This window comes from Leucoraja erinacea, chromosome 3 (genome assembly GCF_028641065.1).
Source record: "Leucoraja erinacea ecotype New England chromosome 3, Leri_hhj_1, whole genome shotgun sequence".
Lineage (NCBI taxonomy): Eukaryota > Metazoa > Chordata > Chondrichthyes > Rajiformes > Rajidae > Leucoraja > Leucoraja erinaceus.
In genome coordinates this window covers 667,157-694,303 of record NC_073379.1, presented here as the reverse complement: position 1 = coordinate 694,303, position 27,147 = coordinate 667,157, and the positions used below count along the sequence as shown (strand labels likewise).

The 27,147-nt window shown below is 44.7% G+C and overlaps 1 protein-coding gene and 1 pseudogene across 1 annotated transcript in view; one reads left to right on the top strand and one right to left on the bottom strand.

Moving 5' to 3' along the window:
• The window catches only part of rasgrf2b (Ras protein-specific guanine nucleotide-releasing factor 2b), a 220,075-nt gene that overhangs the window by 18,147 nt on the left and 174,781 nt on the right, over positions 1 to 27,147 (top strand). The window lies entirely within an intron of this gene.
• On the bottom strand, positions 16,845 to 17,013 carry LOC129695949 (U2 spliceosomal RNA; annotated as a pseudogene).

The window sequence follows — 27,147 nt, the reverse complement described above, 5'->3', positions numbered from 1 at the left end:
TTCCTGCATGTTGAAGAGACTATGTGGCACACCATTTCCTGGTTTTATAGTCCCTCCCCCCCCTGCCGCCAGCGGGGACAGCAGAGAGAATGGGGAATTTTGTAAAAACATTAATATCTCTGTCATTTTTAATCGACGGGAAAAATCCTCGGTACATATGCGGCGGAGGGGGGCTCTGAGCAAGGTGGCCAAAAATGATGGTCGTAGGTGGCGGCATTTTCTCGGAAATTGCAGCACAGATGGCTAAAACCGGTCAGGAACAGACTTTTAGTAATATAGATATCCAGGATTCCAGGGACCCAGATACCAAAGATGCTGGGATCCTCCTTTATCGGTTACATAATAACATTGCCTCTAATTATTTATTTATATTTATAGATAGAAAAAATAAAGAAAGAAAGAAAGAAATTAGAAAAATAGGATAAACTATCAATAATACGACTTAGGAGATAGGTCCATAGGTCAGAGAACATCACTATTCATCTAGTCCTGGGTTCAGGCTTCAGTCCGGCCACCGTGCCGTGCCGGTCCAATCTACCCCTTCAAATAATCTATAAATGGAGACCATATTCTAGTAAATAATTCTGGTTTGTCAATTAAGACAAATCTAATTTTTTCCAAATGTAAGGTCTCCGACATCTCCATAATCCACATCTTGATTGTGGGGTTTGTTGGGTTTTTCCAAAATTTTAATATCAATTTTTTCCCAATTATTATACTGTAATCAAGGAAATTTCTTTGGTTTATTGTACGTTTTAGGTATTGTTCTGATATGCCCAATATTATTATTTTAGGATCGGGATCCAGTCGGATATTAACAACTAAAGAGATTATTTAAAAAAATATCCATCCATTAAAAAGTAATTTTAACAGAACTTGAGAATTTGTTGAAGAGGGTGAAACTTCTGTTGAATGAATCAGAATGAGTATGATTGTGCGGAGGATGTTTTTTCATGCTGCGCTTGTCAAAATAGATCATAGTATTATGTGTCTTGGAAATGGAGGAATGTTTGAACGTTAAAGAACAAACGTACTGCATTTTATGGGCACACTACATTCTCAAAACAAGTTAGTGCTTCATAACTAATTAATTCTGCACGTGAATTTTAGTATATATCATGTATGAATCATTACTAATCTTGTTGAGTTCCATTTGTTCTCTCTGTCCATAAATGTAAGGAACCACAGGTGTCAAATGGAAAGACATTCACATCATTTTATTTTTCTGTGGTGCCAAATATGAGAGAAATGTTAGTTAGTAGGATAAGAAAAGACTTATTCTTACTGAAATATTGTACCTCAGGGACATGGGATTTGCATCACAGCTTGGTTTGGGAAGAGCTCCATCCAATACCGCAAGAAAGTGTTGCGAATTGTGGACGCAGCCCTGACCATCACCCAAACCAACCTCCCTTCAATTGACCCCATTTATACCTCACGCTGCCTCGGCAAGGCCAGCAGCATAATCAAGGACCAGTCACACACTGGCCACTTCCTCTTCTCTCCTCCCCCATCAGGCAAAAGGTATAGAAGTGTGAAAATGTGCATCACAGTTTCTTCCCAGCTGTTATCAGGCAACTGAACCATCCTACCACAACCAGAGAGCAGTGCTGAACTACCATCTACCTCTTTGGTGGCCCTTGGAGTATCCTTGATCGGACTTTGCTGGCTTTACCTTGCACTAAACTTTATTCCCTTATCATGTATCTATGTAATCCGCTGACTGGATAGCACGCAAAAAAACCTTTTGACTGTACCTCAGTACACGTGACAATACACTAAACGGATTTTTTTTAATGTAGCATACCATTAATATTACATGAGGTGTTTAACTTCTGCTTCCTGAACCCACTTCTAAATTTGAGGGGAGCATCATCAGCAAAGCAGACGTTCTTGTTATGTTTTCCTCTGTTCATTGAAATAATTTCAATGGGCACAAGGAGACCCTGGAAGACATGGATTACTTCCCATATCTCAGGTGCCACCTCTCAGAGGGAAGATATTGGTGTTAAAATTCACCATCACCTTCATGGAACCAGCAGAGCCTCTGGTCAAGACCAAACCTCAGACCTGGCCATAGTAGCAGCGATCTCTGGCTTCCTATTTGCTTCTGAGAAATGAACTGTCTTTTGCAGATAGACAAAAGTGCTGGAGAAACTCAGTGGGTGCGGCAGCATTTATGGAGCAAAGGAAATAGGCAACGTTTCGGGCCGATACCCTTCTTCAGACTGATGTAGGGTGGGGGGGGGGGGAGGGTTGAACTGTGTTTCTGTGAAGATGTGTTTTGGCTAAAATTCATGGACACACGTAACAATCGGCTCGGAGCGTAAATGCTCTTCTCTTGTGATCGCAATTTCTCTCTGTATTTTTCAACAGCCTGGCTTTGGGCAACAGCACTTCATCAGGCAACAGTATTTGAAAAGTGCACCTTGGGGATTGCATCTAATGCTTGGAGTAACAGATTAAGTAATTGACCAAGAGTTTCCACTGAGGGAGTATGTTCCACTGCTGAATGTCTCCATGCTCCCTTCACAGCCTTCCCACATCCACCTGTCACAGCTGATCACAGGAACAGCTGAACCCTGTGATACTCAGTCTGTCGGGCTGAGTGTGATGCTTAATGGACTTGCAACATCACGAGTGCTGACTATAACATCTGAAGGGTAGGAAGTGGGGATGGGGGCAAGAGAACAGACGTTGATAGCAAAAGGATTTGAGTATAGGAGCAGGGAGGTTCTACTGCAGGGTCTTGTTGAGACCACACCTGGAGTATTGCGTCCAGTTTTGGTCTCCTAATCTGAGGAAGGACATTCTTGCCATGGAGGGAGTACAGAGAATGTTCGCCAGACTGATTCCTGGGATGTCAGGACTTTAATATGAAGAAAGACTGGATAGACTCGGCTTGTACTCGCTAGAATTTAGAAGATTGAGGGGGGATCTTATAGAAACTTACAAAATTCTTAAGGGGTTGGACAGGCTAGATGCAGGAAGATTGTTCCCGGTGTTGGGGAAGTCCAGAACAAGGGGTCACAGTTTAAGGATAAAGGGGAAATCTTTTAGGACTGAGATGAGAAAAACATTTTTTACACAGAGAGTGGTGAATCTCTGGAATTCTCTGCCACAGAAGGTAGTTGAGGCCAGTTCATTGGCTATATTTAAGAGGGAGTTAGATGTGGTCCTTGTGGCTAAAGGGATCAGGGGGTATGGAGAGAAGGCAGGCACAGGGATACTGAGTTGGATGTTTTGGGCACACAGAAAAGCTGGGGAGAAACTCAGCGGGTGCAGCAGCATCTATGGAGCGAAGGAAATAGGCAACGTTTCGGGCCGAAACCCTGAGGAAGGGTTTCGGCCCGAAACGTTGCCTATTTCCTTCGCTCCATAGATGCTGCTGCACCCGCTGAGTTTCTCCAGCTTTTCTGTGTAACCTTCGATTCTCCAGCATCTGCAGTTCCCGCTTTAATACTGATTTGGATGATCAGCCGTGATCATATTGAATGGTGGTGCAGGCTCGAAGGGCCGAATGGCCTACTCCTGCACTTATTTTCTATGTTTCTATGATCTTGGGGCTAAACAATTGATATTGATAGTTTAGTTTAGAGATACAGAGATACTATGCGGAAACAGGTCCTTCGGCCCACCAGCAATCCCTGCATACGTACACTATCCTACACACACCAGGGACAATTTACAATTATACCAAGCCAACACCAAACCTACAAACCTGTACGCCTTTGGAGTGTGGGAGGAAACCAGAGATTCTGGTGAAAACTCACACAGGTCACGGGGAGAACGTACAAACTCCATACAAACAGCACCTGTAGTCAGGATTGAACCCAGGACTCCGGCTGCAACTCTACTGCTGCGCGACCTTGCTGCCCTGGCAGCATCATGAATGCTGATGATAATATCTAAAGGAAGACACTTGGAACTCATCAGGGGAATTACAGCAGTGCCAAATAGTTTAAGGAAATTTGGGGCAAGGTTAAATGTGGGTTTGGCGGCAAGAGTGTAGACGTTGATCTTGGGGCAAAACAATTGATATTGAAAGTCTTTGAAAATGGCCTCCTATTTATTGTGAATGAGCTAGGCTGCATTTTGCTATTAAAAGATAATTTTCCTTTGTCCTGATTTTCATTTATTCCAAAATAGATGGAGAATTCTAGATCGTTATAATTCCTCTTGCCATTAACTTGTAAAATATCCATTCCTTCCCTGAAGAACCATGAGATCTGCGGGGAAAGAATGGTTACATTACAAGCAAATGGCAAGCTACTTACAGAACGGCCAAACACAGAAGGAGGTTATTTGACCCATCGTTGGCCCTCTTCACCCCCAGCCCTTTATCCATAGCCATGGACATTTCTCATCACCATTTATTTATCCAAATCCCTCTTAAAGACCAGAATAGAATCTACTTCCACCACATTTGCAGACACTGTATGACAGCTTCTGACCGCACCCTGTGTATAAGGACACTTTTCTTTGTGACACCATGAAAAATCTTCCCCTTCGTTTTATCCTCACCACCGTTATTGGTCTTGATTTATTATGATGATGTTTACCGAGGCACAGCTCAAAACTTTGTTTTGTGTGTTGTCCAGTTAAGTCATGCTATGCGTGCCTACAATTAAGTCATTCACAGGTACAACAGGTAGTGTAAAGGGCCTGTCCCACGAGCATGCGACGCCATGCGGCAAGCGCGATCTAATGTGGTCACTTGAGCCATACGGCTCGCAGGGCCGGTCCCACTTCGATCACCGGAGCTGTTTGTAGTTGTGCGGAGCTGGTCCCAACATCGCGCGGGGCTCCGAAAAACTGACCGTGTTCAAAAATTCTGCGCGGCAACGGCCTGCCGGCCCGCAGCCGCCTCGACGCCGTACGCCGCGCGTGAACTTCCCGCGGACATCGCTCGAACTTCATGTCACTCACTTGACCTCCGCGCGGCCCCCACTTCTGGTTTGGTCGCGCTTGCCGCATGCAGTCGCATGCTCGTGGGACAGGCCCTTAAGGCGAAAAATACCAGAGTGCAGAATATAATGTTGCAGATTTTGAGCATTACAGTTATAGAGAAAGTGTAGAGAATAAAAAGTGCAAGGGCCCCAATGAGGTAGGCTGGAGTTCGGGACTATGCCATGAATGTATTAGAGAACTTTTCAGTGGCCTGATAGCAGCAGGGATGAAGCTGTTCCTGAGCCTGGTGCTTTTAGCTTTTATATGGTTCTATTAAATCTTCCCTTATCCTCTCTTATTACATGAAGGTTTTAATGTTTAAAAAAATAAATTCATCCATAAAATAACACAGGATTAGGGAGCAGAGATTTAAAGAAAAATCCAAAGTTTGCAGAAAGGACAGATAGTATTAAACCTCAATACAGTTTTCTCAAAGACAACGGGAATTGTGGCATTTAATTATCATAAGCTCTTAAAATCATAAGTGATAGGACTAGAATTAGGCCATTCAGCCCATCAAGTCTGCTCTGCCATTCAATCATGGCTGATCTATCTCTCCCTCCTAACTCCATTCTCCTGCCTTCTCAGCATAGCCTCTGACACCCGTACCAATCAAGAATTATTTATCAATTAATAAGATGTTGAATGCAAATAGGAAATTATTACTGTAAGAATGTACAGAGATTGGTGGGGAAAAAAATAACGTATTTAGACGTTGTTAATTTAACGTATTTCTCTATTTATAATTTCGCATTTTCCTTGAACGGCAATAAAAGACAAACTTGTGATCTCAAAGTATAAATATCTGCAGTGCAGCTGACTTAACAATACACTTGCATTTGGCAAAAGTCCAAGACTGACCCGAAACGTCACCCATTCCTTCTCACCAGAGATGCTGCCTGTCCCGCTGAGTTACTCCAGCTTTTTGGGTATATTTTTGGTTTAAACCAGCATCTACAGTTCCTTCTTACACACTCTCCCACCTTGCCAGTATAGAATTGTAATATAAAGGCAATTCCTTTAAAAAAAATCACAATGAAGGTCATGAGTTGGAGTAGGCCAACGTGATGCATTTTGTAGATGCTGCCCATTGCAATCGGTGTGCACTTGTTTTTAGAGATACAGCGTGGAAACAGGTCCTTCGGCCCACTACCGACCATCGATCCCCTAAACTAGCACTATCCTACACACTAGGGACAATTTACAATTTTACCAATTAGCCTACAAACCTGTACGTCTTTGGAATGTGGGAGGAAATCGGAGAAACCAAAGAAAACCCATGGAGGTCATGGGGAGAACATACAAACGCCATACTGTCAGCACCCATAGTCAGGATCGAACCTGGGTTTCTGGTGCTGTAAGGCAGCAACTCTGCCGCTGTGCTGGTGTACTGGTGGTTGAAGAAGTGATTGTTTAGAGTAGAACACGCAGTGCTGGAGGGAATGGACAGGTGATGCTTCAGATTGGGGCATCTCTATAACTATAAAACTCTGATCTTGGATGTGGATGTATTTATTTGTGCATGTGTGTCTTGTTTGTCTGTGATTCACATCTCCTCAAAAACAAGATGCGCTAATGGTGACATTTTTACATAATCCGACAGAGTTTTAGCTCATGATCTCAAAAATTGCCTCATCTGAAAATTTGATTCATTATTCCTTAAGTTTTTTATTTAAATTGTCCACAAAAATGAAATATTTTTTAAAGCTAACGAGCTGATGACGTCACAATGGCTCTGCTCATCGCGGCCAGCTGCACAGTGTTTTCAACTGCTGGGCATTTTTTTCCCGTGCTGCAAGTTACATTTCCCCCCCCAACTCCCCCGACTCGCGATCATTTGTTCGCCGCCCGCTCGCAGTCGACTCTCACTCGGCCACTCTCCTCTCCTCCATACCACTCGATATCTTGTCATACATTGCATATTGCCATTTTGCATTTTCTTAAATGTACCTCACACTGTTCTGAATTAAATGTTAAATTAAATTAAGGGCGGCACAGTGACGCAGTGGTAGAGTTGTGCCGGTGACCCGGGTTTGATCCCGACTACGGGTGCTGTCTGTACAGAGTTGTACTTTCCCCCCGTGACCTGCGTTCTCCAAGATCGTCGGTTTCCTCCCACATTCCAAAGATGTACAGGTTTCTAGGTTAATTGGCTTGATAAATGTAAAAATTGTCCCTAGTGTGTGTAGGATAGTGTTAATGTGCGGGGATCACTGGTCGGCGCGGACCCGGTGGGCCGAAAGCACCTGTTTCCGCACTGTATCTCTAAACTAAACTAAACTTAAACTAAATCTCTTTCGACTCTTCTCTGCCAAACTGACCATCAATTTCTTCCTGCTGTTGAAAACCTTTCTCAACAAAGTCAACTGTATGACTATTATCTCTGTGTTATCTACAAATTATCTTATCGTGCTCCCTACATTTAAATCTTACATCTGTTAAATCATTAATATGTATTACAATGAAGACTGAAAGGTAAAAGGCAGATGACTGATATCCAAGGCACCTCAAGGCTGCGTGCTTAGCCCCCTGCTGTACTCACTCTATACTCATGACTGCATAGCCGGTCATAGTGTGAACTCCATCATCAAGTTCGCTGATGATACTACTGTTGTGGGACGCATCCCATATGGGGACCAGTCAGAGTACAGAAGTGAGATCGACTGACTGACCAAATGGTGTCAGCACAATAACTTGGCCCTCAATACCAGCAAAACCAAGGAACTGATTGTGGACTTTGGAAGGGGGAGGATGGGGACCCACAGTCCCATTTATATCAACGGGTTGATGGTGGAAAGGGTCAAGAGCTTCAAATTCCTGGGTGTGCATATCTCTGAAGATCTTTCCTGGTCCGAGAACACTGATGTAATTATAAAGAAAGCCCATCAGCGCCTCTACTTCCTGAGAAGATTACGGAGAGTCGGTATGTCAAGGAGGACTCTCTCAAGGTGCACAGTAGAGAGCATGCTGACCGGTTGCATCGTGGCTTGGTTCAGAAACTTGAGCGCCCTGGAGCAGAGTAGACTACAAAAAGTGGTAAACACTGCCCAGTCCATCATCGGCTCTGACCTCCCTTCCATCGAGGAGATCTATCACAGTCGTTGCCTCAAAAAGGCTAGCAGCATCATCAAGGATCCACACCATCCTGGCCACACACTCATCTCCCCACTATCTTCAGGTAGAAGATACAGGAGCCTGAAGACTTCAACGATCAGGTTCAGGAACAGCTTCTTCCCCACAGCCATCAGGCTATTAAACTCGGCTCGAATGAAACTCTGAACATTAATAGCCAATAATTTGTTTATTTGCACTTTATCAGTTTAATTATTCATGCAAAAACAGGAAAGCAGACTATTATCTAAATGGTGGCCGATTGGGAAAGGGGGAGATGCAGCGAGACCTGGGTGTCATGGTACACCAGTCATTGAAGGTAGGCATGCAGGTGCAGCAGGCAGTAAAGAAAGCGAATGGTATGTTAGCTTTCATTGCAAAAGGATTTGAGTATAGGAGCAGAGAGGTTCTACTGCAGTTGTACAGGGTCTTGGTGAGACCACACCTGGAGTATTGCGTACAGTTTTGGTCTCCAAATCTGAGGAAGGACATTATTGCCATAGAGGGAGTGCAGAGACGGTTCACCAGACTGATTCCTGGGATGTCAGGACTGTCTTATGAAGAAAGACTGGATAGACTTGGTTTATACTCTCTAGAATTTAGAAGATTGAGAGGGGATCTTATAGAAACTTACAAAATTCTTAAGGGGTTGGACAGGCTAGATGCAGGAAGATTGTTCCCGATGTTAGGGAAGTCCAGGACAAGGGGTCACAGCTTAAGGATAAAGGGGAAATCCTTTAAACCGAGATGAGGAGAACTTTTTTCACACAGAGAGTGGTGAATCTCTGGAATTCTCTGCCACAGAGGGTAGTTGAGGCCAGTTCATTGGCTATATTTAAGAGGGAGTTAGATGTGGCCCTTGTGGCTAAGGGGATCAGGGGGTATGGAGAGAAGGCAGGTACGGGATACTGAGTTGGATGATCAGCCATGATCATATTGAATGGCGGTGCAGGCTCGAAGGGCCGAATGGCCTACTCCTGCACCTAATTTCTATGTTTCTATGTGTGTATATATTTATGCAATGGTATATGGACACACTGATCTATTCAGTATCCGTGCCTACTATGTTCTGGTGTGCTAACGCAAAGCAAGTGTTTCATTGTCCTATCAGGGACACATGACAATAAACTCTCTTGAATCTTGAATCAGTGCCCTTTGTCCTGCCAATGTTTTGAATTGCATGCGTCAATCTCCCTTAGATCACAAGGAGAATGACAAATGTACCAGCCAGCCATGTGGGACTATTTTCAAAACTTCCTTGTTGACTCCATCAAAGACACCACCCTCATCCATTATTTTAATTTCCTCTTTAAATAATTCAATCTGAGAAACATAGAAACATAGATAAATAGGTGCAGGAGTAGGCCATTCGGCCCTTCGAGCCTGCACCGCCATTCAATATGATCATGGCTGATCATCCAACTCAGTATCCTGTACCTGTCTCCTCTCCATACCCCCTGATCCCTTTAGCCACAAGAGCCACATCTAACTCCCTCTTAAATACAGCCAATGAACTGGCCTAAACTACCTTCTGTGGCAGAGAATTCCAGAGATTCACCACTCTCTGTGTGAAAAATGTTTTTCTCATCTCGGTCCTAAAAGATTTCCCCCTTATCCTTAAATTGTGACCCCTTGTTCTGGACTTACCCAACATTGGGAACAATCTTCCTGCACCTAGCCTGTCCAACCCCTTAAGAATTTTGTAAGTTTCTATAAGATCCCCCCTCAATCTTCTAAATTCTAGCGAGTACAAGCCAAGTCTATCAAGTCTTTCTTCATATGAAAGTCCTGATATCCCAGGAATCAGTCTGGTGAACCTTCTCTGTACTCCCTCTATGGCAAGAATGTCTTTCCTCAGATTAGGAGACCAAAACTGTACGCAATACTCCAGGTGCGGTCTCACCAAGACCCTGTACAACTGCAGTAGAACCTCCCTGCTCCTATACTCAAATCCTTTTGCTATGAATGCTAACATACCATTCACTTTATTCACTGCCTGCTGCACCTGCATGCCTACTTTCAATGACTGGTGTATCATGACACCCAGGTCTCATTGCATCTTCCCTTTTGCTAATCGGCCACCATTCAGATAAAAGTCTACTTTCCTGTTCTTGCCACCAAAGATAACCTCACATTTCTCCACATTATACTGCATCTGCCATGCATTTGCCCACTCATCCAACCTATCCAAGTCACCTTGCAGCCTCCTAGCATTCTGCTTGCAGCTAACACTGCCCCCCAGCTTCGTGTCATCCGCAAACTTGGAGATATTGCATTCAATTCCCTCGTCCAAATCATTAATATACATTGTAAATAGCTGGGGTCCCAGCATTGAGCCTTGCAGTACCCCGCTAGTCATTGCCTGCCATTGTGAAAATAACCCGTTTACTCCTACTCTTAGCTTCCTGTCTGCCAGCCATTTCTCTATCCACATCAATACTGAACCCCCAATACCGTGTGCTTTAAGTTTCCATACTTATCCCTTATGTGGGACCTTGTCGAAAGCCTTCTGAAAGTCCAGTTTTAACACATCCACTGGTTCTCCCTTATCCACTCTACTAGTTACATCCTCGAAAATTTCTATAAGGTTTGTCAGACATGATTTACCTTTCATAAATCCATGCTGACTTTGTCCAATGATTTCACCACTTTCCAAATGTGCTGCTATCCCATCTTTAACAACTGACTCTAGCATTTTCCCCACTACCGATGTTAGACTAACTGGTCTGTAATTCCCTGTTTTCTCTCTCCCTCCCTTTTTAAAAAGTGAGGTTACATTAGCTACCCTCTAAACCTCAGGAACTACTCCAGAATCTAAAGAGTTTTGAAAAATTATCACTCAATTATCACTGAAGGTTCCAATCTCCCACTCCTGTCCCATTGTGATGTCATATCATATGTAAATGAGATCCATTGTGATTGGACATCTGTGAGATAACATTGTGACTCATGCAGCAGTTAAATTTTAAAATTATTTGATGATGTTTACTAAAAAAGCAGGGAAATTAATAACCACATTTTCTAATTTTCAAAACAAAATGTGGAGGAGGAAAAACTCTGCAGGAATATGTAAAAATGTCTCTGTTACGGCAAAGGGTGGAGGAGTAAATCTACAAACGCCTTAAATGAATATTCGCAAAATAGTATCCGTTACAAACCAACAAACCAATGAGACTTCTAATAGTTACTAGACCAAGTACAGACCCGTTGGGTCTGTTTCCCCAATGCGCGGTTTGCGGGGTGGGGGGGGGGGGGGGGGGGGGGAGGTAGGGGGGGGGTGGAGGGAACCTGCAGCGTCACAACCCCCAACACACACAGGCAGTGGGAAGGGGTGAGAGGGAGGGAGAGGAAAACGGCGGGGAGAGGGGGAGGGAGGGGAGAGGGGGAGAACGAAAGAGGAGAGATTGGGGAGGGAGAGAGAGAGGTGGAAGAGGGGGAAAAGGGGGAGAGATAGGGGATGAGGAGGGGGAGGAGAGCGGGGGGGGGGGGGGGGAGAGGGGTAGGGGGGGGTTGTAGAAGGGGGGGGATGTGAGAGGGGCGGGGAAGAGGTGAAGTGAAGGGATGAGGGGAATGGGGGGGGGATGGGGGGGGAGAGAGGGGGTGGGGAAGGGGGTGGGGAGAGGGGGGGATAAGGAAAGGGGAGAGATTGAGGAGGGAGAGGGGAGCGGGGAGCGAGAGGGAGGGGGGTTGGAGAGGGGGTGAGGGAGGCGTGGGGGGAGTTAGTGGGGGAGGGGGGAGAGGGAGGAGGAGGGGAGGGGGGAGGGGAGGAGAGGGGGAGGAGGGAGGGGAGGGTGGAGGGATAGGGGGAAGGGTGTGGAGGGGGGGGGTAGAGGGGTAGGGAGAGGGGTAAGGGGAGAGAGGGGGAAGAGTGTGGAGGGAGAGGGAGAGAGGGTGGGGGTAGGGGAGAGAGGGGGAAGAGTGGGGAGGGAGGTGGGGAGAGAAGGAGAAGAGTGGGGAGGGAGGGGTGAGGATAAGAGTGGGGAGGGAGGGGGAAGGGAGAGAGGGGGGGAGGGGGAGAGGGGAGAGAGGGGAGAGAGGGGGGGGGGAGAAGGGGTAAAGGGGAGAGATTGGGGAGAGAGAGGGAGGGGGGAAGGGGTTAGAGAGTAGAGAGAGGGGAATGGGGAGGGAGAGGGCAGCGGGGAGGGGGGGGGAGGTTTGGGTAGGGTGGTTGGAGAGGGGGGGAGGGGATGTGAGAGGGGGGGGGGGCAGATGTGAAGGGAAGGGATGAGGGGAAGGGGGAGAGAGGAGTGGGAGGTAGTGTGGTGTGGGAGTGGGAGGGGAGAGAGAGGGGAAGAGTGGGGAATGAGGGGAAGAGGGGTAGCGGGGAGTGGTGCAAGAGGGAGGGGAAGGGGGGTGGGGGGGAGAGGGATGGGGGATGGAGCGAAGGGGGGAAATGTAGGAAAGAGGGGGAGGGGATGTGTGAGGGGCGGGTCAGAGTTGGAGTGAGGGTGTGGGGGGGAAGGGGAGAGAGGATTGGGGGGAAGGGAGAGGGGGATAAAATACAGTTTTCGACTAAACATTTCGCAGCAGGATCGCGATTAGTCGATTCCCACGCATTTTCAATCATCGTTCGATTCAATGCAATTTTCACACCTGGTTGATGTAGTTTTTTTAAAAGATACAGTACCTTACAGTAAATAGTTTCAAGCATACCCGGTACTAAATGCATGAACATTAAGGTGGTTACTGATGTTACTAACGGTTATAAATGAATATAATTTCAAAGTGAAATAGGAGGTTTCCGTGGAAAGAATATTTAACCAGAATATAAGGTGAGGTCGCTGCAAAATGTTCACTGAAAACAATACGCTGTCAACTCAGGATTGTTTCTTAGCCCTCTGACAGGTGTGTCAATTAACCTCGTAGCTCGCTGTTAATCGATTCATAGCTATTAATTTTCATTCCTGGTCTGTATCGAACTTCTCCAAATGTAAATGCTTCAAGTTACGCTTTGTGTGTGGTAAGGGTGGTAAGGTAAGATGTTATAATAAAATACCATATATTTGCATTTATATAGCGATCCTGCGAAATTTTTGTCAAAAGTTGTATTTTATTTCAAAGTGGGAATTGGAAGATTGGGACAGAGATGCCACACAGAGATTTTGATAGGAAGGAAACGTTACAGCAGCTGAGTAAAATATTAGTCAAATGGTAGGTTCAATGAAGATCGGGCGAGGGGGATTGGGGGTGGGGCAAAAGTATCAATAGCTTGGGACTTGCCTAAATGAGTACTGAGATGGATCATCATTCCACACCAAATTTCTTAGACAATAATACATTTTATGCAATTATCACAAAATGTTGTTGGATATGGATCAACCTGTGGTACATGCTCCTAAATTAGTAAAACAAATGTTCTTTAAGTACTGTTGTTTCTGGGATGGGGGTGATTGATAACAAATAATAGTAAGATTAAACGAGAACTTACCAGTTTGAAGTTTGATCTGTATTTTATGAGGAGTTACGATGAGGGATTTCGTGAAGAACCCCGCTTCCACGCATGCGTGTCATTCTTCAAAGCAGCGGTGTGAGGTCACAGGAACCTATAATGATCTAACATAGTAAGATTATCAAAGAGATACCAGTGTTTGATATGATCATAAGAGGGTGGGAGCGGAGGGCACGAAATCCCTCATCGTAACTCCTCATAAAATACAGATCAAACTTCAAACTGGTAAGTTCTCGTTTAATCTTACTATTTTACTTCGGAGTCACGTGAGTGACTTCGTGAAGATTTCAAAGCTCTGTGACCTCATGCCGTGGAACGAGTCCATGCTTCACAACTGCCTTGGGTATTGGGAGAGAGCATCATTAGTAATTTTAAAACACAATTATACAAAGAGTTGTGTGGTATAAATGAAAAAATTATATAACATTTTTTAAAATTTGAGACTCATAGCCCTGTAACCTTTTGGGCAATTATTTTGTTGGACATAAAATGTCTTCTTAATACAAATGATGGCTCCAAAATTTAACTGGTTTATTATAAAAACCTGTGGAAAAACCCTTTTTGAATGACCATCCTGCCATTCTGAGGATTTGGTCTGTGGGTACCTGTACAAATTTTTGCTGCGGATGTTGCTGCAGCCCTGGTGGAATGAGAGTTAAAACATTAGTGTCATTTTTAGGACCTATTTGAGCCACCTAATATAGTTTGAGTCGTGACCCTTTCATGCGGTTTCTTTTAAGAGATAAACAACTCCATTTTCTGACCTCGAATGTTCTTAGTATATTCCATATATTGTTAGATGTGTCTTGCTATACACCGTCGTTTGCCATATGGGTGTACCATAAACTCAAACACTTGACCTGAGGAAACCCGATCTGTTTTCTTTTATTAAATCCTGTATGACAACACCAGTTTCTCGGTGAGATGATCAGGGAGTCCAGGCTCAGTTTGCTTAATGGCTGGACTTGTTGTGCGGTAAATAACACCATGAGCATAACCATCTTCCTGGTCTGTTACTGAAGTGACAACGCTGTTATGAGCTACAAGCTCCTCAGCATGTTGAGAAACGACACCCACGTCCCAGATTTCGGAGTACCTGGTTTTCTTACCAGGGGTGCGTTCCCACCGTGTGCCGCTCCGTTCCTTGTGATAGGTAATTGGAGAGTGCACTTGTGGCACTATTGATGGCACTGTAGCTCCATCGATTATCATAATGGAGGCTTGTAAAAATTCCAATACGGCCAGAATGTTCTTGGCCTTTTGGTCGAGGTTGTTGTCCAAGCAGTATATGCCCCATTTCTTGATGTCCAAAGGTACTGCTTCCGTGTTGACAGTCTTAGTGCAGATGAGATGAGATTCATCGTCCTGTCTGACAGCCCAATGCCGTGCAGTGGGTCTTTAGACTCTATAAATCCATAATCCATAGTCTTATGGCATGGATGACAGCCTCCAGTCACCGGAAAATTAATAATTTTTTTTTGGCTATGTTCAATAGGGAACATGGTTCTAAACCATCCCCTGTATGACCGAATACCATGATTTAGAAGGTCAGTCGGAACTCTGAGAATTCCAGATGCCGAGTGTAGTTGAATTATCCCTAGTACCCCATTGATGGGGCCGAACGGGGGAATAACATCACCCTATGGCTTTGTTACATAACAATGCCAAGCTGGTTTTAGAATTTTAGTAAATAATATTGGAGCTAATGATTGCCCCTATTGGAAGCTCTATTGCCAAAGTTCCTCTTTTGAGTCAATGCCTGCCATATAGAAAACCCGCCGCTGACACCAAGTCTTATCAAGAAAAAAGAGTATCCATCTTAAAATGAATATCTAGAACAAATGTGTTTAGGGTTAAAATCAATGATAATCCTGCAACCCTACTCTATTTATTTTTAATAAATATGTTTGATACAATTCTAATGTTCCATGAAAAGTATGCTCAATCACATCTTTTGTGTACAATTTTTTGTAGACCATGTGGGTTTTAGATTGTTTGGTTTATGTAAGGACAAAATGCCCTTCTGGTGTATGTTGTACTGTGGTTATTGGAATGAGTAAATCTTATCAGATAACCCTGAATACTGCTGAGATTATATGAATCTGTAGCGATTATATACCATACATAACTGTAGTGTTGTAACCTCCCCTATCATCATAGGTCCCTATTTTAAACAGAAGAAAACCCCACCCACCTACCTCCATGGTTACCGGGTGGTTGTGTTATTTCCTTGGTTTTTTGACAAAGGAGGTTCTGGTTTGATATCTCTTGTTCGGGGTTGTGTGGGAGGTTGAGGTTCCCGCATCTTCCAGGGTGGCCGCCCTGGCCATACCCTAAAAAAGGATCCTGCGGGTTATTGATTTCTAGCACTGCCACTGGTATGAGCCACATTATTTATGGCGTTGCCTGTGGCTGGTATCATGCTACAAAATAGGCCCTTGCGCTGGCCTTGATGAGCCCCAGTGTCTTGGCTTTGTCCACTCACGGTTCTTTGTTTGCAAATGGTAGCATTTTTTGGGGTCCCAGTGCTGGCTGAATGGCCGCCTTCCATGTGTAGTTCAGATCATATTGCATATTACTAAACAGAGCTAGTGCGTCTAGATGGTCTTTGATTACCTACATTTAGTCCAGGGTGCGAGTGTATTCTATGATGCCTTCCGTCAATCCCTTTAAGGTTCTCTGGATCTTGAGGTCCTGGTTCCTGATGTTCGTCCCCATATGCTGCCAAATGCATTGGTTTACACTGGGCACCCGTAATGCCTCACCGTTGCCAGGTGGCAGATGTCTGGCCAGTGTCTGTAAATTTTTTCCCCTGTTGGCGTTTGTGGCCAGACATATAGTAATACTATTGCCATCCTGGATCCAAGTCTACCCATGTTTGACTTGGTTAAAGTAATCAGCCACCATGTCCAGCAGAGTCCCTGCTGTGTTAGGATCATGGGACGCTGTATTACCAGGCTCTGGCCCATCAGGGTCCTGCCTACTCTTTTTTATAGAGTTAGAGATCTCTAGGGTCCCGCACGGGGTACCCATATGGGGCTTAACTGCTGCCCACTTGTCTTTTGTTCTGCGGACCCATCTTGCAAGTCAACCCAGAAACTGACCCACAGTGCTCCCCTCTGATGGGGTAGAAGCATTGTGCAGCCCTCAAAGAGGTACTGCTGTGGGTTATCACGTTGGAGCAAGGCTCCATACACCGCTTCTTCCTCCTCCAGCGCGCCTGGCTGCTCCTTTATCTTAGACCCGTGGGACCCACCCCCGTACTGACGGTACTGGTCCCTTGCGGTCGTTGCAGCCGGTCAACCCCACTCTAATGCCCTCAATTTTGGGCACTCCTACTTATATGGTCCTTAGCTAAGGAACATATAAGACATTAAAACTGATGATAACAGCTATTATAGATTTTATTTAATATATGGTCCCTAGATAAGGGACGTATCAGATATTAAACTGATAAGAAACAGATACTACACTTGGTCTTAGCCAAAAGGCCTAGAAGCGATCATTGTAACTAAAACCCCCGCTGGGACCGACCCTGGCACTCACATACTGGTCCCTTGTAGTAGATTGCAGCCAGTCAACTGCAAAGTCCTTTGCTGCCGAGAAATGAACTTTCTCACCATGCTGGAGCGAAGTTGGGCACAGGTGTTTTCCTCCTCCGGGAATCGATGTGCCCATGCTGCTCCTGCCGTTGCCAGCTCCTGCCGTTGCCAGCTCCTGCCGCAACCTGCGCTCCTGCAGCTGTCAGTGCTCCTGCAGCTGCCGGCTGCCACTGCTGCTGCCCGTACTCCTGCAGCTGCCCGTACTCCTGCAGCTGCCCGTACTCCTGCAGCTGCCGGCTCCCACTGCTGCTGCCGCTGCCGCTGCCGACTGCCGACGCTGCTGCTGCTGCCGCTCCTCCGCGGTTCTCCCGCCGGCCTTCTGCCGCTTACATGGACCCGGTCCATGTCTGCACCTAGAAGGTAAGTTGAAGGAAACGCAGGGTCTCTTACCTGCTGTTCCCGACTTCCCTTCTCCCGCTGGTGACCGTCGTTCCCTCCGTTGCGGGTTGGAGCCGCTCGGACCAAACCCCGGTGTTCACGGGCCTGGTCCTTCGCGGCAGTTCCGCAGCCGGTAAAACCCGGCTGTTCCTATCCCGGTGCCTACCTTTTGGAGAAGGTTTTCGTCCCCAACGTCCCGTTCCGACTCCATAAGTGCAGCTGCACTCGCCGAGCGTTTCGAGCCCCGGTACCGCTGGTCCGAGCTGTCTGTCCCGCAGCCTCTGTGCTGGCTGCTACCGACTGCTCCCAAGCCAGTCTCGCTTGAGACTGGCATACGGACTTCTTTACTTTGCTTCCCGCCCGGCCGAGAGGTGAATTTTGCCGGTGCGGGAACAAAGTCGGGCCCAGGTTGTTCCCCTCCAGGGAAACTCGTGCTGTTGCTGCTGCCGGCTGCTCGCCCTCCACGGGTCTCCCCGCCAGCTTTCCGCAGCCACCTAAAAGTAAGTAGAAAAAAGGAACGCAGAGTCTCTTACCTGCTGTTCCCGACTTTCAAATTCTCCCGCTTGGGGAACGCCGTTCCCCCCTGTGTGACTCGTTGCAATGCGTGTAGCGATATGACACGCATGCGTGGAAGCGGGGTTCTTCACGAAGTCACTCACGTGACTCCGAAGTAAAATCTACATTCTATATTTTGTCATAATGTGGCTGAAACAATGGCATATTTTATGATATTTATTAAGATAGAAAGATACAAACTGAGTTTGGGCAAGATATTACCTTGCAACATTCTGTATGTCTGATAGATATTGTGAAATGGAACTCAGAAATTATGGGAGGATTACATAAAACTACAATTCAAAGGTAATGAATATACAGAGTATTCTTATTTCCATCATGAACATACAATAGTGATATAGGACAGTTTTACTACGGTAAACTCACGAGCTACTACGGTATGACTACGTATTAAAAAGTATCACATTTTTACATCCTGAGTATATTTTACATGTGGACATTTTTCAACATGTTGAAAAATCTTCACGAGTTACGACATTTCCCAAGTACCTGCCGTTAGCGCTAAGAAATGGCATATTGACCTTTATAACAAGAGGAATCGAATATAGGAGCAGGGAGGTCCGTCTGCAATTTTTCAGAGTTCTAGTGAGACTGCACCTGGAGTATTGTGTGCAGTTTTGGTCCCCTAATTTGAGGAAGGACATTCTTGTTATTGAGGGAGGACATTCTTGTTATTGTCGGGCATGGGCTCTGGGGAGAGGGTTGCGTTTCTGGTCGAGACCCTTCTTCCGACAATCATATGTACTCTCACCGACGAGGGTTCAGTTCAGTCTGAAGAAGGGTCTTCTCTCCAGAGTCGCTGCGCTGCCTGTCCTGCTGAGCTACTCCAGTTTTTGTCTACCTTCAATTTCAGAGTTAGATAAAATTGCAGACTTGATTTTTTAAATCTCAAAATTTAAAATCTCAAAATGTACCTGCATCTTGGAGGCCGAAGGTTAGGTTGTTAGCCAAGAAGGATATACTTCGTTATTCCTCAGTACAGCAACATCAAGAACGATGTTGCTGTACTGAGGGATAGCCAAGTGTATCCCTCATTGCTGGCGCTGATGGGAAGCGGCTGTAAAGTGGGAAGCGGCTGAAAAAGGACAGCGCTGCTGGGGGGGGGGGGAGTTCCTTTCATAGCATGTGGGTATTCTGTCCAGGGGTAAAGGTGCAGGGAGGGAAGGAGGGGGTCGGGGATCATGCCAGCATCCAGCTCAAGAGCGGGTCAGCGGGCGATGGATAACAGGACAGTGGGCAGTGGAACTTACTCCATATGTCAGTGCGAGTAACCTCAATTGATCCCTTGTTTGCGCGGACACAGGAGTAAGCTCCACCGCCCGCTGTGATGTTATCCATCACCCGCTGACCCACTCCGCTCTATGATCTTTGCTCTTGAGTTGGTCCCCTCACTGTTCAGACGGAGAGCACTGCCAGCGGTAAGCGGGCCGGCAGAAGGCGCTGAGACGGCAGTTGGTTCTGCTGGCCTGTGATGGAGGCCGCTCGTAGCTACGCGAATTGCTTCCCTCCACGGCCACAATGTGCTGGCTCCGCATCTCGAGCGCCGCGGCAGCGGTGAGTGAGTGTTACTGGCATGAACCCGACCCCCTCCTTCTCAACGCTCCTTCCCTCCTCGCAATTTTACCCCTGGCTAGACTCTCCACACGCTGTGAAAGGAACTCTCCCTCGAATTATCATGCTCACGACACGTGACTCATTTGTAATTATTTATTTATATTTCTACGAAAAATTTTCCCACTTGGGCCCCACACCTCCTAAGGCCGGCCCTGGGTGGGCAGGCAGCTGGGCCACACAGTTTTAATACTTAGATGCTTATATAACCTGAGTTTTGGGGCGGGTTGTGAGCGGAGAGAGTCGCAACGGCCGTTATGTTGATCACGTGATCACGCGCTTTGACACAGGAGGCGGGGACGGGGCTGGGGCTCGAGCAAAAGCATATTGGACATCTGTGAGAAATGACATTGTGACATCACACAATGGAACGTGCTGCATCATCAGGTGGGGGGGGCGGGGCTGCGGCTGGAGCAAAGGCATATGTAAATGAGATCCTTTCCGATTGGACATCTGTGAGCATTGGGCATTGTGACATCACACGATGGAACGTTCATCAATGTTCTATGGGTGAGAAGCAGTTTGATTTTTTTAACATTTTGAATTTTTTAATGTATTTTACTGAAAAAAAAGCAGGGAAAGGATGCACCGAATTTTCTAATTTTACAAACATTAAGAGGAGGAGGAAAAACCCTACCGGAATATGTAAAAATTGTTCCGTTTTTGCAAATTGTGGAGGAGGAAATCCGCAAATGGCTAAAACAAATATTCGCGAAATAGAATCCGTAGGAACCAACATGAGCGTTTAAAATATATATCGATAGATAAGATAAGATTTGTTCATATTCTCTCTCTGCTTTCCTAATTTCCCTTTGAATTATGCTCCTACGCGGTCTAGTCTTGTGGCTTTCTACTGCACTAAACCAATAATGTCTTTATTATGCTTTTGTTGTTTTACCTGGTTCCACCCATCTTGCAACTTGTTATCCAGGAGGCTCTATGTTTTACAGCTCTATTCTTTTCCTTTTAGGAACATGTTTACTTTGAACCGTTTAGGTCTCTTTAAATTTCCCTGTATTCAATTTCCCTCCAAGTTTTCTCTTTCTGTCCAACTTTTGTTAAATTACTTCCCACTGCAGCAAAATTGGCTTTCCCCTAATTTAGAATTTTTACATCAGTTTTATCTATGTCCTTATCTGTGGCAATGTGACACTATGCTTTGACTGGATAGCACACAGCCAGAGCTTTTTACTGCATGACAATAATAAACGAATATCAACATAAACCAATGTCAACGCCCAACTGAAACATTGCAATATTTGCTCTTGTGCTCAAGAGTCAAGAGTCAAGAGTGTTATATTGTCATATGTCCCGAAAAGGAACTAAATTCTTACTTGCAGCAGCACACCAGATATGTAAACATAGCTCTTAAATCCCGAATTGTAGCTCTTCCCTCCTAACTCCACTCTTAAGAAACAAAAAAAGTCAAATAGTTGAAAATCTGAAAAAAATAGAAAATACTGGGAATACGCAACAGGTTAGCAACTGCCTGATTTGTTAAGCGTTTCTAGAATTTTCTTCTTATATTTCAGCTTATTAGACACAAAAAGTTGGAGTAACTCAGCGGGTCAGACAGCATCTGTGGAGAAAAGGAATAGGTGACGTTTTGTGTCGAGACCCATCTTCAGAATTTGTTACTCCAGCTTTTTGTATCTATCTTTGGTTTAAACCGGCATGTGCAGTTCCTTCCTATCCAATCCGATTAGGCTTGCTTCATACTGGCTGCAAAATGTTCTGCAGGATGCACTTTGGGAATTAGTGCCCTCGATACCTTTAACACAGATTGTATGCATGTGATTGATATCCCCTGCTATCACTGCACTTGTACATTTTCCAGCACATTTCCTGTTCTGCGTTGCTCAGGTGACCTAGAAACTTGTTGGCTGCATCCAAAAGGATGGATGCACATGTTATGGTGCTGGTTTAGTTGACCACAATTAGTGGCCATATCAAAATATATCAGATTTGACGATCCACTAACATTGGGGGTGGCATGGTCAGAGCTGCTGGTACATTTTTCTGATGAGCTCGGTTGGTTCCTCACCTGCTACGATGCTGTTCGTGTAACGTTTGTGTTTCACCGCTGGGTGCTTTGGTTCCCTCCCACATCCAATGATGTGCTGGTAGGCTAATTGTGCTGCAGATTAACCCTGGTGTGGTGGGTAGTGGGTCAATTGGTTGGGAGTTGCAGTATATGTGAGAGAGATAAATAGGGGGATGGAACTGATGGAATTGCTCTGAATGCCAATGAAGATTTTTTCTTCAACCAATTTAAAGGGTTAGTCAGAAGATCATCGCATATGAAAAATAACAGTCTCGCTCACCAAGGTATCAGTATCATTAGCTTAGGTGATATTATAAGGGTGGGGTAAAGTTTGGCTGATCTAGTTTTTAATATGGGCAGGGAAATCGAAAGAGAAATGAAAATGAGGTTGACTTTTGTAACAAAAACCCATATTATATGTTCTTGGCAGCCATGGGGGGGAGGGGTGAAGGAAATTAGGTAAGGACCAAGAGTTTGAGTTGGAGGAATGGAAGGGAATCGAAGACAAGTTGGTGAATTGGATCCAAAATTGGCCTGGCAATATTGTAGTGGAGGGTGGCTGTGATTGGAAACCTACTATAGTGATAAACCACATATACCACACTGCCTTACATCGCCAGGGACCCAGGTTTGATCCTGACTATGGATGCTGTCTGTATGGAGTTTGTACCTTCTCCCCATGGCCTGCGTGGGTTTTCTCCGGGATCTCCGGTTTCCTCCCACACTCCGAAAATGGACAGGTTTGTAGGTTAATTGGCTTGGTGTATTTGTAAATTGACCCTGGTGTGTGTAGGGGATTGGGGATAGTGTTCGGGGATCTCTGGAGCCTGTTTCTGTGATGTATTTCTAAAGTAAACTAAACTAAAACTAGGAGCAGGGAGGTTGTGGGACAACAAAATAAATGATTGGTTAGGCCACAGTTGGGATTCTGTGTGCAATTCTGATTGCAACACTATTGCAGTGATATAATTGCTCTGGAGGAGATTCTCAATGCTGCTTGCTGTCTGATTAGAAGCTATTAGAAGAAGCAAGAGAGACTGCTTTTGTTCTCCTTGGAGTATAGGAGGCTGAGGTAGAGTGTTCCTATTAGAGGTGTATAAAATTATGAATGGCCCAGCAGATTGGGTGATAGTAGGAGACTTTGTCCCACAGCGGAGATATCCAACAAAAGAGGCCATAGTTTTAAGTAGTAAAAGGGGATCTGAGAAATATGTTTTTCATCCAGAGGTTGCGTTGAAGTCTGGAATGCACTGCCTGAGTACAGGGCGTAATCTCAAGCAATTAAGAAGTATTGGAAAAGGACTTGCGTTGCCGAGGCAGAGAAGGCTGCAGACCAAGTGATGACAAATGGGATTAATAGCGACAGGTACTTTGGTGGCTGAAGATGCAAGAGACTGCAGATACCGAGGCCGATCAGTCCTGAGGAAGGGCCCTGACCTGAAACATTGTTTGTCAAGTCCCCTCCACGGATGTGTAGGAAGGAATGGTTTACACGGAAGATAGACACAAAATGCTGGAGTAACTCAGCTGGACAGGCAGCATCTCTGGAGAGAAGGAATGGATGACGTTTCAGGTTGAGACCCTTCCTCATGAACGTCACCCATTCCTTCTCTCCTGAGATGCTGCCTGTCCTGCTGAGTTACCCCAGCGTTTTGTGTCTATCCCTCATCCACAGATGCTACTCCAGCACTTTGTATTTCACTTGATGGTTGGCATAGATGTGGTGAGCTGAGTAGACTATATTTTCTGTGCCGTATAATCCTTTAATTCTGACTCTCAGATGGGCATGGATTGAGAAGGTGGCATTGCCTTTAAGAGAACAAAAATAGAAAATACATACTTGGCAGCACCTAGAGAGTGTGAGAGGAACCTTTCATCAGAATGCATGAAAGATAGTTTTCAGCATTTTATTTTTTCTATCACCAATTGTATTTTGCTTTCAAGGACTTAAGACAAGAAAGGGAGATTAGAGGTGAAGCTGATTTTCCTGCCCAACAGACTTGAATCACAGAATGAAATGTTCTTTTTTTTCATTTGCTGCAGCCATATTTCTAATTGCCTCATTAAAAATGATTTTTCAGTAAAGTCTGGAATGATCAATGTCTGAGAATTTGAGCGCTGCCTGTATTTACTGGTTGTGGTGTCCCACATCGATGTTACTGAGGGCCTTTATTCTCATTATCCCATAAATTAGACACGAGTGCCACTTGTAATTCTTGTGCCTTCATAGAGCAGACACATTTATTGAAACTTGGGATATATTTTTGAAATCATCCCGTATATCACAGTCATACAGTGTGGAAACAGGCCCTTTAGCCCAAATTGCCGACACTGACCCACATTAGTTCCACCTGCTTGCGTGTGGCCCATATCCCTCAATCCTGTCCTATCCATGTACCTGTCTAAATGTTCCCTGAACGTTGCAATAATCCCTGCCTCAACTACCTCCTCCTGCAGCTCGTTCCATACCCCCACCACTCTTTGTGTGAAAAAATTACCTCTTGGGTTCCTATTAAATCATCCCCCCCCTCACCTTAAACCTATTATCTCTGGTTCTAGATTGCCCTACTCTGGACAAGAGACTCTGTGCTTCCACCCAATTTATTCCTCTCATAATTTTGTATACCTCTGTAAGATCAAGTCGCATACACTGAAGTTCACTGATCTGGTTAAATTTAAGACTGCGCAAATCATGTACAAAGCAAGAAATAATTTATTTCCAAGAAATATACAAAAACTGTTTATGGAAAGACAGGGTGGGTATAATTTGAGAGGGGAACATAATTTAAAAAAACTCAATGTCAGAACAACTCTTAAAAGTATGTGCATAGCAATCTGTGGTGTGAATTTGTGGAATGGTCTGGAACAGGAGATAAAACTTAGCACAAGCATAATTCAGTTTAAAAAGATGTACAAAAACACTTGTTTAAAAGGATATTGGGATGAGGATAGGTGATTGTGATATTTGTTATACTGATTGTATTGGGAAGGGTGATTATAGAGTGATGGGTTGTATATATGACTAAGATACTGTATAGTATTTGCGGGTTTTTTCTTTTCTTTTTCTTGTTCAAATGTAAATAATTTGGTGTACATATAGTGGCTGGTGTACATATGGTGTACATATAGCTGCTAAATTTGTATGAGATCATTACAAGCATTTGAATAAGGGGTGGGAATTAATAAGCTTTGGCTTCTTCCTGCTCCTTTTCGGACATATATGATTTCATTTATTTATAGATATTGTTTATGACACTTTATAAATATTTTTGTTTTGTTTTTTTGTATGCTGTTTCACATTTGCTTTTTATTCTTTTATTCTGTCCGAAATAAATAACTAATAAATAAATAAATAAAAATATCACCCCTCATCTGCGTTCCAAGGAATAAGGTCCAAGCCTACTCAACCCCTCCCTGTAGCTCAGGCTCTCAGGTCCTGGCAACATCCTTGTAAATCTTCTCTACACCCTTTCCAGCTTATCAGAACACTCAAAGAAAACTCATGTCTCTGAGTCCACAGAACACCAGGATGTCACTGGCTGGCTTATCTCCCTTTGCATTGTAAAGGGTGTTTCACTGCATTGCGAACATTGTCACTTTATACAACTTGGACAGTGCCCTGTAAAATTTTTTAAACTAATTGTCCACAAGCAGCTGCACAAAGTCAGCCATGATGCAGTGTGTAATAATAATAACAATAAACTTTATTACGGACTCAAGGTCCAGACAAGGGGCAACATTACATTAGAAATGCATTGCATATCAAATATCATAAATACATATAAAATCTTTGTAAATCACTTATAAAAACATCATAATTTATATTAACAAAAAAGCACAATGCATAAGTTAAAAATCCAGATTAAAAGATGATCAATGTACTACAACGAGACAATGATACCAGTGTCTCCACAGCTGGGATTCGTAGCGTGTAGTGCTAACCCTTATGTTTGACAAGGCCATAATAAGCACATTTTTAGAGTCATTTATCCTGCAAATGAATTTATACATGTGGTGTCTTAGGATAGCTTCTAAAGTACTGACTCCTGCAGCCACAAACGTATTACCTGCACTACACCATCTAGGTTGCCTTAGCAGTGTTCTCATGGCATCATTATATGCCACCTTTAGTCTCTGCATACTTGTCTTTAAATAGTTCGACCACAAGTGCGCAGTGTAGAGTGGTGTGCAGTATGCTCTAAATAGCGACATCTTCACCACATCTGCACATGCATCAAATTTATGCAAGAGAATATTTGCCTGTACATACAACATGCGTCGTTGCCTATAAATATCCTCATCATCTGTCATTTGTTCTGTAATAATATGCCCTAGATATGTAAGTTCCATTCAATTTTTAAAATACAGTGGCACGGTGGTGCAGCGGTAGAGTTACTGCCTTACAGCGCCAGAGATTCGGTCCTGACTACGAGTGCGATCCGGACTACAGGTGCTGTCTTACGGAGTTTGTACGTTCTCCCCATGACCTCTGTGGATTTTCCCCAAGCGCTCCAGTTTCTTCCCACACTCCAAAGATGTACAGGTTTATGGGTGAATTTGCGTTGGTAAAGATATGAAATGTTCCCAGTGTGTCTAGGATAGTGTTAATGTACGGGGATCACTGATCAAAGGGCCCGGACTTGGTGGGCCAAAGGGCCTGTCTCCACAATGTGTCTCACAACTAAACTAAACCCGTTAGTTTTGGGACAAGAGCTGACTGCTGCGCATCAGTGTGAGTGACGGGGATGTAGAGGATTCAATTTTCATTTGAGAGCTGGAGAACTGTAATGTGAATTGAATTGAATACATGTGACAAGTCTCAGTGAAATTCTTTGCTTGCATTCCCACGGTGTGCAAACAGTGACCACATAAAGGGCTCTTACAAAGTTCCCCCTTCGTTCACCCCCCTCACGGCGGTCCCCACACGCCGGGTCCTTTGTTCCTTCCCTCGGCTGCGGTGTCCTCACTTCCACGTGGTCCGTCCTCCTCCGTTGGTCGGCGCCATCATCAACTGCCGCCCCGACCTTTCCACTAATGCTACTATTATTCCAACAATGTGGTGAAATATAGAAACATAGAAAATAGGTGCAGGAGTAGGGCATTCGACCCTTCGAGCCTGCACCGCCATTCAATATGATCATGGTTGATCATCCAACTCAGTATCCTGTACCTGTCTTCTCTCCATACCCCCTGATCCCTTTAGCCACAAGGACCACATCTAACTCCCTCTTAATTATAGCCAATGAACTGGCCTCAACTACCTTCTGTGGCAGAGAATTCCACAGATTCACCACTCTCTGTGTAAAAAATGATTTTCTCATCTTTGTCCTAAAAGATTTCCCCCTTATCCTTAAACTGTGACCCCTTGTTCTGGACTTCCCCAACATCAGGAACAATCTTCCTGCATCCTGCATCTAGCCTGTCCA